The 12,598-nt window shown below is 37.5% G+C and overlaps 1 pseudogene; it reads right to left on the bottom strand.

Moving 5' to 3' along the window:
* Positions 1–7,040: 7,040 nt before the first annotated feature.
* The window catches only part of LOC112390737 (CDK5 and ABL1 enzyme substrate 2 pseudogene), a 10,082-nt pseudogene continuing 4,524 nt past the window's right edge, over positions 7,041–12,598 (bottom strand).

Genomic DNA, 12,598 nt, shown 5'->3' with positions numbered 1-12,598 from the left:
GATAAGGAAAATATTTAATTAAGGTATGTGTTCCCAGGCAATTTAGTTACTGGAGGCTGTATCATAAGCATTGTGCTCCAGAGACTGGTCGGCATCCATCCTTTAATATTAAGGTTTGAGCATGTTTCTTATTCTGTTTATTCTCTGATTGTACTGCCCATTCTGTTCTCTGCCCTTCCAAGTTCAGTTTTGTGTCGTGACGGACTGTCGCACACAGACTATCATCTGTGCTCTCCCGTTCTCTGGCTTCTGGTTGGACTTAGCCAATGGGCGCCATCACCAGGAAATCTGAGCATGAGAGAAGACAGGTCAGGAATATCTCCCTCACTACCACTTGCTTTGGGGCCATAATTCTGGCAGTGGTCAGATGTCTCTGCAGCTACCCTGGAAGTCCCTTCACACCTCCAGCTTTCACTGGACTCTGTTAACAAGTCTATTTTCTCCCCTCATCCCTTCAGGCCTAGGAGTGGCATTAGCTTCCTTTGCTGGTAGCTAGAGCCTGAACATCCTTCATTGGTTTGCTTAACCATACTTTGTAAATAGTCCCTTCTCTAACTACTCATCAGAATTTCATCTGAGTGCATCTCTGTTTCTCATTGGGACCATGAGTAATGTACCCCTTCAGATCAATATGTTTCCCTGTAGCCAACTGGGTTAATGTTCGTTTTACAATTTTTATTAAGTCCTTACTATGCACTAAACACTGGACTAAGTGCAAAGTATAAGGGAAAAAAATTATATATATATGTATTTAAATACGTATACACGCCCTTCTCTTCAAAGATGTCAGTCTTTCAGTGTGACCTCAAATAAGAGGAGAAATTTAAGAGGCAGAAATGTAAGGAAGTGGCATTTCAAGCATAGAAGAGAATGTTTAAAAGTCATGATGACCTGAAGATACACAGTATATTTACTGAACAGCAAAGTCATTCGGGGTAAGGAGAACATAACGCTAAGATTAGAATGGTGATGAGATGGGAGGATGCCATCATGAGGTATCGTTAAGTGGCTGGAGATTGGCCAGGTTTGGAAGGACATTACTGGAACTTGTGTAAAAGGGTTCATCCTGTGGAATGATTTTATACTAACTCAATTTTGACAGGTATTTATGGCAGCAACAATATTAGGGTGACCAGTTCAATGGATTGCAAGAATACAGAAGAAATACAAAAACAGTTGTTATTGGAGTTGAAAGCAGGGGGCATACTCAACAAATATTTCATGGAGAATTATCAAGACTTCAAGACTTTTGAATATAGGAGTTGGAGGAGTATTAACTATGGGTTCAATTTGAGGTGTCTGTTTATACTACATCATAAATGGTGACTCTGTTAACTGAAACAGGAAATAGAGGGAAAGGAGCAGATCAGGTAGGGGTAGATGAATTCCTTTTTGAAAAAAAACATCTGACCTGTGGGTGTTACAATAATTGGCTTAAAAAAGAGAACTGATCATCATTTTGAGAAAAGAGGAAATAATCTCATGATTAAAAAAAATAAAAGTCATGCTAGAACAGCACCAGATGATTAAAATTAGTGAGGCCCCTTAAATGTAAGAAATTTCAAAAGTAAATGCTTCAGAAGTTTCAAGTTGGACATTCGTATCTACTTTTGTGTCCTCCCTATATCACCAAGCACAGTTAGTGTCTGCCTATATTGCATTTCCACAGCATCACCTCTCTATAGTCTTGTTCATTACCTGTCTCTGTCTCTCTAACTTACTTTGACATATATCCATAATGACCTATGCAGTGCTTGGCATGTGATAAGTGTACTTAATAATCAGTTTTTAGTATCATAAATTGGTGAAATGCCAAAATTATGAGACCACTTCTCTGCTTCAATATTCGATTCCAAAATAACAGGAGATGTGTTACTTTTTTTCTCATCAACTGTTTTAGTCATTGTTTTTTTAACCTGCAAGGATGCTTCCTCTCACTCATCACAAAAATAATTCAGATATCAGACAGATACTGTACTCAAGTATAATCAAGCTTTTATTTTTTACATCTTTATTGTAGTATAATTGCTTTACAATTGTGTGTTTGTTTCTGCTTTACGACAAAGTGAATCAGTTATACATATACATATATTCCCATATCTCTTCCCTCTTGTGTCTCCCTCCCTCCCACCCTCCCTATCCCACCCCTCTAGGTGGTCACAAAGGACCGAGCTGAACTCCCTGTGCTATGTGGCTGCTTCCCACTAGCTATCTATTTTACGTTTGGTAGTGTATATATGTCCATGCCACTCTCTCACTTTGTCCCAGCTTACCCTTCCCCCTCCTCGTGTCCTCAAGCCCATTCATTTTCTACATCTGCGTCTTTATTCCTGTCCTGCCCCTAGGTTCTTCAGAACCTTTTTTTTAGATTCCAGATATATGTGTTAGTGTACGGTATTTGTTTTTCTCTTTCTGACTTACTTCACTCTGTATGACAGACTCTAGGTCCATCCACTTCACTACAGATAACTCAATTTCATTCCTTTTTATGGCTGAGTAATATTCCATTGTATATATGTGCCACATCTTCTTCATCAATTCATATGTTGATGGACATTTAGGTTGCTTCCATGTCCTGGTTATTGTAAATAGTGCTGCAATGAACATTGTGTTACATGACTCTTTTTGAATTATGGTTTTCTCAGGGTATATGCCCAGTAGGGGATTGCTGGGTTGTATGGTAGTTCTATTTTTAGTTTTCTGAGGAACCTTCATACTGTTCTCTTTAGTGGCTGTATCAATTTACATTCCCACCAACAGTGGAAGAGGACTCCCTTTTCTCTTCACCCTTTCCTCCATTTATTGTTTGTAGATTTTCTGGTGATGCCCCTTCTGTCTGGTGTGAGGTGATACCTCATTGTAGTTTTGATTTGCATTTCTCTAATGATTAGTGATGTTGAGCATCCTTTCATGTGTTTGTTGGCAATCTGTGTATCTTCCTTGGAGAAATGTCAATTTAGGTCTTCTGCCCATTTTTGGATTGGGTTGTTTGTTTTTTTGATATGGAGCTGCAAGGGCTGCTTGTGTATTTTGGAGATGAATCCTTTGTCAGTTGCTTCATTTGCAAATATTTTCTCCCATTCTGAAGGTTGTCTTTTGGTCTTGTTTATGGTTTCCTTTGCTATGCAAAAGCATTTAAGTTTCCTTAGGTCCCATTTGTTTATTTTTGCTTTTATTTCCACTTCTCTAGGAGGTGGGTCAAAAAGGATCTTGCTGTGATTTATGTTATAGAATGTTCTGCCTATGTTTTCCTCGAAGAGTTTTATAGTGTCTGCCCTTACATTTAGGTCTTTAATCCATTTTGAGTTTATTTTTGTGTATGGTGTTAGGGAGTGTTCTAATTTCATGCTTTTACATTTCCCAGCACCACTTATTGAAGAGGCTGCCTTTTCTCGATTGTATATTCTTGCCTCCTTTATCAAAGTTAAGGTTACCATATGTGTGTGGGTTTATTTCTGGGCTTTCTATCCTGTTCCATTGATCTATATTTCTGTTTTTGTGCCAGTACCATACTGTCTTGATTACTGTAGCTTTGTAGTGTCTGAAGTCCGGAAGCCTGATTCCTCCAGCTCCGTTTTTCTTTCTCAAGATTGCTTTGGCTATTCAGGATCTTTTGTGTTTCCATACAAATTGTGAAATTTTTTATTCTAGTTCTATGAAAAATGCCATTGGTAGTTTGATAAGGATTGCATTGAATCTGTAGATTGCTTTGCGTAGTATAGTCATTTTCACAATATTGATTCTTCCAAACCAAGAACATGGTATATCTCTCCATCTGTTTGTATCATCTTTAATTACTTTCAACAGTGTCTTATAGTTTTCTTCATACACGTCTTTTGTCTCCTTAGGTAGGTTTATTCCTAGGTATTTTATTCTTTTTTTTGCAATGGTAAATGTGAGTGGTTCCTTAATTTCTATTCCAGATTTCTTATCTTTATTGTATAGGAATGCAAGAGATTTCTATGCATCAATTTTGTATCCTGCTACTTTACCAAATTCATTGATTAGCTCTAGTAGTTTTCTGGGAGCATCTTTAGGATTGTCTATGTATAGTATCATGTCATCTGCAAACAGTGACAGATTTACTTCTTCTTTTCCGAGTTGGATTCCTTTTATTTCTTTTTCTTCTCTGGTTGATGTGGCTAAAACTTCCAAAACTATGTTGAATAACAATGGTGAGAATGGACACCTTGTCTTCTACCTGATCTTAGAGTAAATGGTTTCAGTCTTTCACCATTGAGAACAATGTTGGCTGTGGGTTTGTCATATATGGCCTTTATTATGTTGAGGTAAGTTCCCTCTATGCTTACTTTCTGGAGAGTTTTTATCATAAATAGGTGTTGAATTTTGTTGAAAGCTTTCTCTGCATCTATTGAGATGATCATATGGTTTTTATCCTTCAGTTTGTTAATATGATTAATCACATTGATTGATTTGCATATATTAAAGAATCCTTGCATTCCTGGAATAAACTCCACTTGATCATGGTGTATGATCCTTTTAATGTGCTGTTGGATTCTGTCTGCTAGTTCATCAGTGATATTGGCCTGTAGTTTTCTTTCTTTGTGACATCTTTGTCTGGTTTTGGTATCAGGGTTATGGTGGCCTCGTAGAATGGGTTTTGGAGTGTTCCTCCCTCTGCTATATTTTGGAAGAGTTTGAGAAGGATAAGTGTTAACTCTTCTTTAAATATTTGATAGAATTCACCTGTGACCCATCTGGTCCTGGGCTTTTGTTTGTTGGAAGATTTTTAATCACAGTTTCAATTTCAGTGCTTGTGATTGGTCTGTATATATTTTCTATTTTTACCTTGTTCAATCTCAGAAGGTTGTGCTTTTCTAAGAATTTGTCCATTTCTTCCAGGTTGTCCATTTTATTGGCATAGAGTTTCTTCTAGTATACTCTCATGATCCTTTGTATTTCTGCAGTATCAGCTGTTACTTCTCCTTTTCAATTTCTAATTCTCTTCATTTGCATCTTCTCCCGTTTTTGCTTAATGAGTCTGGCTAGTGGTTTATCAATTTTGTTTATCTTCTCAAAGAACCAGCTATTAGTCTTATTGATCTTTGCTTTTGTTTCCTTCATTTCTTTTTCATTTATTTCTGATCTGATCTTTATGATTTCTTTCCTTCTGCTAACTTTGGGGGTTTTTTTGTTCTTCTTTCTCTAATTGCTTTAGATGTAAGGTTAGGTTGTTTATTTGAGAGGTTTCTTGTTTCTTGAGGTAGGATCGTATTGCTATAAACTTCCCTCTTAGAACTGCTTTTGCTGCATCCAATAGGTTTTGGGTCATCATGTTTTCATTGTCATTTGTTTCTAGGTATTTTTTTGATTTTCTCTTTGATTTCTTCAGTGATCACTTCGTTATTAAGTAGTGTGTTGTTTAGCCTCCACGTGTTTGTATTTTTAACAGATTTTTTCCTCCAATTGATATCTAGTCTCATAGCACTGTTGTCGGAAAAGATACTTGGTACAATTTCAATTTTCTTAAATCTCTTCAGGCTTGATTTGTGACCCAAGATATGATCTATCCTGGAGAATGTTCCATGAACACTTGAGAAGAAAGTATATTCTGTTGTTTTGGGATGGAATGTCCTATAAATAACAATTAAGTCCATCTTGTTTAATGTAGCATTTAAGGCTTGTGTTTCCTTGTTTGTTTTCATTTTGGATGATCTATCTATTGGTGCGAATGGGTTTAAAGTCCTCTACTATGATTGTGTTACTGTGAATTTCCCCTTTTATAGGTGTTAACATTTGTGTTATGTATTGAGGTGCTCCTATGTTGAGTGCATAAATATTTACAATTGTTATATCTTCTTCTTAGATTGATCCCTTGATCATTATGTAGTGTCCTTCTCTGTCTCTTATAATAGTTTTTATTTTAAAGTCTATTTTGTCTGATATGAGAATTGCTACTCCAGCTTTCTTCTGATTTCCATTTGCATGGAATATATTTTTCTATCCCATCACTTTCAGTCTGTATATGTACCTAGGTCTGAAGTGGGTCTCTTGTAGACAGCATATATACAGGTCTTGTTTTTGTATCCATTTAGCCAGTCTATGTCTTTTGGTTGGAGCATTTAATCCATTTACATTTAAGGTAGTTATCAATATGTATGTTCCTTTTACCATTTTCTTAATTGTTTTGGGTTTGTTTATGTAGGTCTTTTCCTTCTCTTGTGTTTTTCCTACTTAGAGAAGTTCTTTTAGCACTTGTTGTAAAGCTGGTTTGGGGGTGCTGAATTCTCATAGCTTTTGCTTGTCTGTAAAGTTTTAATTTCTCCATCAAATCTGAATGAGATCCTTGCTGGGTAGAGTAATCTTGGTTTTAGGTTTTTCCCCTTCATCACTTTAAATATGTCCTGCCACTTCCTTCTGGCTTGCAGAGTTTCTGCTGAAAGATCAGCTGTTAACCTTATGGGGATTCCCTTGTATGTTATTTGTTGTTTTTCCCTTGCAGCTTTTAATATTTTTTCTTTGTATTTAATTTTTGATAGTTTGTTTAATATGTGTCTTGGCATGTTTCTCCTTGGATTTATCTTGTATGGGACTCTCTGTGCTTCATGGAGTTTATTAACTATTTCCTTTCTCATATTAGGGAAGTTTTCAACTATAATCTCTTCAAATATTTTCTCCATCCCTTTCTTTTTCTCTTCTTCTTCTGGGACCCCTATAATTCGAATGTTGGTGCATTTAATGTTGTCCCAGAGGTCTCTGAGACTGTCCTCAACTATTTTCATTCTTTTTTCTTTATTCTGCTCTGTGGTAATTATTTCCACTATTTATCTTCCAGGTCACTTACCCGTTCTTCTGCCTCAATTATTCTGCTATTTATTCCTTCTAGAGAATTTTTAATTTCATTTATTGTGCTGTTCATCATTGTTTGTTTGCTCTTTAGTTCTTCTAGGTCCTTTTTAAACATTTCTTGTATTTTCTCCATTCTATATCCAAGATTATTTTGGATCATCTTTTCTATCATTCTTTTTCAGGTAGACTGCCTATTTCCTCTTCATTTGTTTGGTCTGGTGGGCTTTTACCTTGCTCCTTCATCTGCTGTTTCTTCAGCAGCTTGCAGTTCTGCTTGTTGTGTTTGCCCTGCAGGACGAGCTTCTCAAAGTACACATAAGCCACCGGCACTGTCACAGGCTCCAAAACACACTCCTGGGACAAGTTCTGCATCTCTCATTTTCAACTCCTAATCTTGCTCAGCATCACCTTGATGTGCGGGAACTTCTCCCAGAAGGTTTCCTTCATGTCCTTCTTGAGGTGGGAGAGCTTCACATACTCTATCACTGTGGTCATGTAGGATGCGAAGATGAGGACATACTTGTGCTTGCCGCAGGGTCACTGAGGGTCAGCCAGGAGGTTGGGATTGTACTACAGGGAATCCCCCGCATCGGTCCTTAGTTCTGAGCCAGCTAGCGCCACCCTGGGCAGGACAGGTTTGCATCTGGACCCCAGCAGAGTACAGGGCACTCTGAGTCAGGGCTGAGGCAGTGGGCCAGCTTGAGCGTGACCAGGATGTTGGTGGGGTACAGAATCTTGGTAAGACACAACCTTTCCATCCGCCCCCAGCTCAACGTCTTCCAACAGGAAGACCATCTCAGAAGATATGGAAACGTCGCCGGACGGATGCCTCTGCTTCTGGCTGTCCACCCTCAGGGCACTGACGCACAGGTCTTCTCCACAGGGCAAGACAGAGAAGGCTGAACACACGGACTGCTTGGCTCAGATGAGCATGATCCTGCTGTTCCTGGAGCCGTACTGCCTCATATTATTGATGAAGTGAGTCTTCTTCGGGCCTTTGTGTCTTGGGGATCCAGATGTATGTTTGGTTCTTTGAAGGGAGGCACATCCCACCATTTCTTCCAGAAACTCGAGGGAAGCCCATCCAGAGAGATGTTGTTGAGGAAGAAGAGCACGGCCTGACGGCACAGTGAGTCCCCTCACCTCCGCAGTGGCTGCGATGCAGCCCAGACAGCAGTGCCAGGGGACTGGCCCAGGGATCCACCCGCTGTGGCCGCGGCCATCCTCTGACTGAGCCCAACGGCCACCTGCCACCCACAATCAAGCTTTTAAAAACCGGATCACTTATGACAAAAATGCTCAACCTGCAAACCCAACATTTTGCTCAAATAGTTCCTGAGTAAAATTCTTTGCAGCTACAACTGTCAGACGTTAGGATCTCCACACATTATAATTATTGTTTTCTCCCCTCAGATTACCATGTTAAGAAATATCTTTGAATTTTTGAGACTGACAACATGAACGTTAAACCTCACTGTATTCTAATGAATAGTGGTGAAGAATGTGTACACACACACACACACACACACACACACACACACACATACACACACTCTCCAATATATTCCAACATAGCAACCACATCACCATGCTTTGGATCTTACACAGATATCCAGGGCTTTACTGCCAGGTGTCAGAAGGGTGTTATCACTAATAAATCTTAATTCTTCTAGTGCTTTCAAACACAATCAGACCTAATCAAGGGATCTACACAATGGAAATTTTGATTGCTAAATCAGGATAATACATCACTTCTCTAAGGGGATCTATAGAAGACAAAAAAAGCTAAGTGGACTCAGTAGGCTTGGTTCTTCTTAGTCTTTTAATTAAAACAAAAAAAATTATTCTTGACCCATTTTTGCCATTAAATTCCTTCACAGGTTTACCTTCTTATTTTCCTATTTAAAAGAGTCTAAACAGTCTGTTTTTGTGACATCTTACTGAAGGAATTGAATTTGGTGTTCAAAGACCTACATTCACTTGAAAAAGAAGAGCAACAGTGAGGCAAGGGGATTGCAGGCCCAATTAGATATATAAGCATATCCTAAGGTCTCTATAATCAACACAGTGTGATGTTGGCATATGAGTAGCCAGGAAGGTCAATAAGAAAGAGTAGAGAATCCAGAAATATATGCAATTGCTGGTAGTATTCAACAAAGGTGAAGTCACAAATCAAGTGGGAAATATGGGCATTTTAATAAATGGTGCTGGGATAACTGGATAAGTACATGAAAATAATAGAAATTGAATTCATTTCTGACATCAGAAATCAGTGAAAATTCTAAAGGAATTTAAATATAAAAAATGAAATTACACAAGTACAAACATTTCTGAATATCCTTATAACTGAGAGGCAAGAAAAATTCTCTTCCCGCTCAAAATATTGAAGCAGTAGGGAAAATCATTCATAAATTTGACTACATAAAGATTAAACATGCATGGCAGGGACTTCCCTGGTGGTCCAGTGGTTAGGACTCTGCACTTCCACTGTGGGGGGCAAGGGTTCGACCCCTGGTAGAGGAACTAAGATCCCACATGCTGCATGGTGGCACAGCCAAAGAAAAAAAAGCATGGCAAACACAACTTCATAAGCAAAATTAAAATAAAAACAGTGCTATTTAAAAAGCAGGCCAGACAGGACATGGAAGCAAACTAAGTGTCCATCGACAGATGAACGGATAAAGAAGATGTGGCACATATATACAATGGGATATTACTCAGCCATAAAAAAAAAAATGAAATTGAGTTATCTGTAGTGAGGTGGATGGACCTAGAGTCTGTCATACAGAGCGAAGTCAGAAAGAGAAAAACAAATACTGTACGCTAACATGTATATATGGAATCTAAAAAAAAAAAAAAAAAAGGTTCTGAAGAACCTAGGGGCAGGACAGGAATAAAGATGCAGATGTAGAGAATGGACTTGAGGACGCAGAGAGGGGGAAGGGTAAGCTGGGACGAAGTGAGAGAGTGGCATGGACATATATACACTACCAAATGTAAAATAGATAGCTAGTGGGAAGCAGCCGCATAGCACAGGGAGATAAGCTCAGTGCTTTGTAACCACCTAGAGGGGTGGAATAGGGAGGGAGACGCAAGAAGGGGGAGATATGGGGATATATGTATATGTATAGCTGATTCACTTTGTTATAAAGCAGAAACTAACACACCATTGTAAAGCAATTATACTCCAATAAAGATGTTAAAAAAAAAAGAAAAACAGGCTAGAGACGTGAGTAGAAAAGGCAATACAGGTAATGCAGTTTCTCATACGTTTAGGACTCTATATGTCTCATAATTTAAAAAATAGTTCATAATAAGAGAAATACAAATTAATATTACACAGATATATCTTATTTATCACACTGACAAAAAATCGAGTGTGATCCCACATTTAGTTGGTAAGACTAAGAAGAAACAGGCACATATGTGTTTCTAAAAAGAATGCAAAATGTTATGAACCCAATGGAGGGCAATTTGGCATTATTTAATGATTTTACATATGTTTTTCCCTTCTCTAGGAATCTATCTAAAAGATAAACATGAAAATATGTATACACATGGATATTTACTGCATGATTTAAAAAGGTAAAAACCAGAAACAACCTAAATGTCCATTAATACATGATGAATTGAACTAACTCTGAGATACTTACTATGGAGCACCATACAGCTGGTTAAAAAAAAAAAAAAGAGTGCTTTCTAATATGCAATCTCCAGGATATATTGTTAAATGAAAACAACAAGTAGTATAAGCAACATGTATACTATATATCGTATTACCATTTATCTGAAAAAGGGAGTCTCTGTGTGTATATGTGTGTGTGTATATATGCACATACAATGGGAGATTAAGCTATATTTAAATAAAATTATTACTTATATGTGATGAGAGGTAACATGTAAAGGAGACAGATATAAAAGTCAGGGGCAGGCAATTTACAAGATGAATCTTAGTATTTTGTCATTCCAGAAAGCAAGGAAGTTATCAAAAATTATTGGAATAGTGTCAAAAGGACTCATGAAACATCTTAAAGTGGCTCCCACTGCACAAAGATGAGTCATCCTCAGCACCAATAAGAGTAAAAACATCAGTGGGTTGAAATCAATAAAATACGTTAAAAATCCAGGAATTCCAATGATCATGATTTAAAAAAAGATCACCTTTGGAGGATGCTAGGAAACCAACTCCTTGTTCTAAAAACTGATAAATAAAGGGAAAGAATCATACAGATTACTTGTTTTTATAGTAAAAACTATACCTCAGGGTATTCAAAAGTTGATGAGAAAAAATTCTGTCTATGGAAGTATTCCAACTAACATATAAAGATGTAATTACATAATTGGAATATTACCATTTTGCAAACCCCAAAGTAAACTCTGGACCTGGGAAATGATCCTCAGTGGCACCTAACGCCACAGCAGTAGATAACTGGACATTATGCCTCTCGATGGAAGTTTAGAACACCATTTATGAAGTAGTCTTGCCAAAAGTGTAACCTAAATATGGATCCAGCCTCTTGATCTAACCACCAGTACAGGAAATACACGGGGAATAGAGGAAGAGGTTTTCTTTAAAAAATGAGAGTACAATCAGCGATATCCAGAAAGCAGGAAAGGTCACAAGACAAATTACTCAATTTTTTCAACAGCTCAATCTCAAAATTTTTTTAATATAAGTTAAGGTAGCCTATGAAATTAAAATATCCATGAGACGTACTAACAGAATGCAGTGGTGCACCCTGTTGGAATCCCAGTTAGAACAAACCAGCAACATAATGTCTATAAACAAACAAAATTAAAATAAAACATGTATGAGAAAATACTGACCAGATATTTGATGATGTAAGACATAACTAGGTTTTCTTATGTATGAAAATGGCACCATGACTGGGTTCATCAACAAGAGTTTTTTTCTTTCAGAGCGACATACTCAAATACTTATGCATGAAATATTATGTATGGGATTTGCTTCAAAACAATTCGGTAGGCAGAGATGTAAAGGAAGTTTGATTAAATGCAAGTGTGGCTGTGAGCTAACGAGTGTTGGGGCTGAATAATGGGTCCATGCAGATGCATTGTACTTTCCTGTCTACCATGAGTGCTTAAAATTACCCACAATACACTACTGGTGGAAATGTAAAATGGTGCGGCTGCTATGGAAAATAGTATGAAGTTTCCTCAAAAAAATTTAGAAATAAAACTACCATATGATCCAGCAATCCCATTTCTGGGATTTAACCAAAATAAATTAAAATCAAGATCTCAAAGATATATATGCGCTCCCATGTTCATTTCAGCATTATTCATAATAGCCAAAATGTGGAAGTAACCTAAAGGTCTATCTATGGATAGATGGATAAAGAAAATGTGGCATATACATACAATGGAATATTATTCAACCTTAAAGGAGAAGGAAATCCTGCCATATGCAGCAATATGGATGAAACTGGAGGACATCGTGCTAATTGAAACAAGCTAGTCACAGAAGGACATGCATGATCCCCCTCGTATGAGGTCTCTAAAATTGTCAAATTCCTGGAATCAAAGTAGAATGGTGGTGACCAGGGACTGCAGAGAGGGGGCAGTGGGGAATTGATCATCAACAGGCATAAAATTTCAGTTAAGCAAGATACAAAAGTTCTAGATACCTGCTGTACAACATTGTGCCCATAGTTAACAATACTGTATTATGCACTTAAAAATTTGTCAACAGGGTAGATCTCATGTTAAGTGTTTATAACACAACTTTTTAAAAAAAGAAAAGCAAATATATATATATATATATATA

Source organism: Neophocaena asiaeorientalis, unplaced genomic scaffold (assembly GCF_003031525.2).
Source record: "Neophocaena asiaeorientalis asiaeorientalis breed wild unplaced genomic scaffold, Neophocaena_asiaeorientalis_V1.1 scaffold371, whole genome shotgun sequence".
Lineage (NCBI taxonomy): Eukaryota > Metazoa > Chordata > Mammalia > Artiodactyla > Phocoenidae > Neophocaena > Neophocaena asiaeorientalis.
Note: the sequence above shows the minus strand (reverse complement) of the source record. Positions and strands in the feature narration are given on the sequence as shown.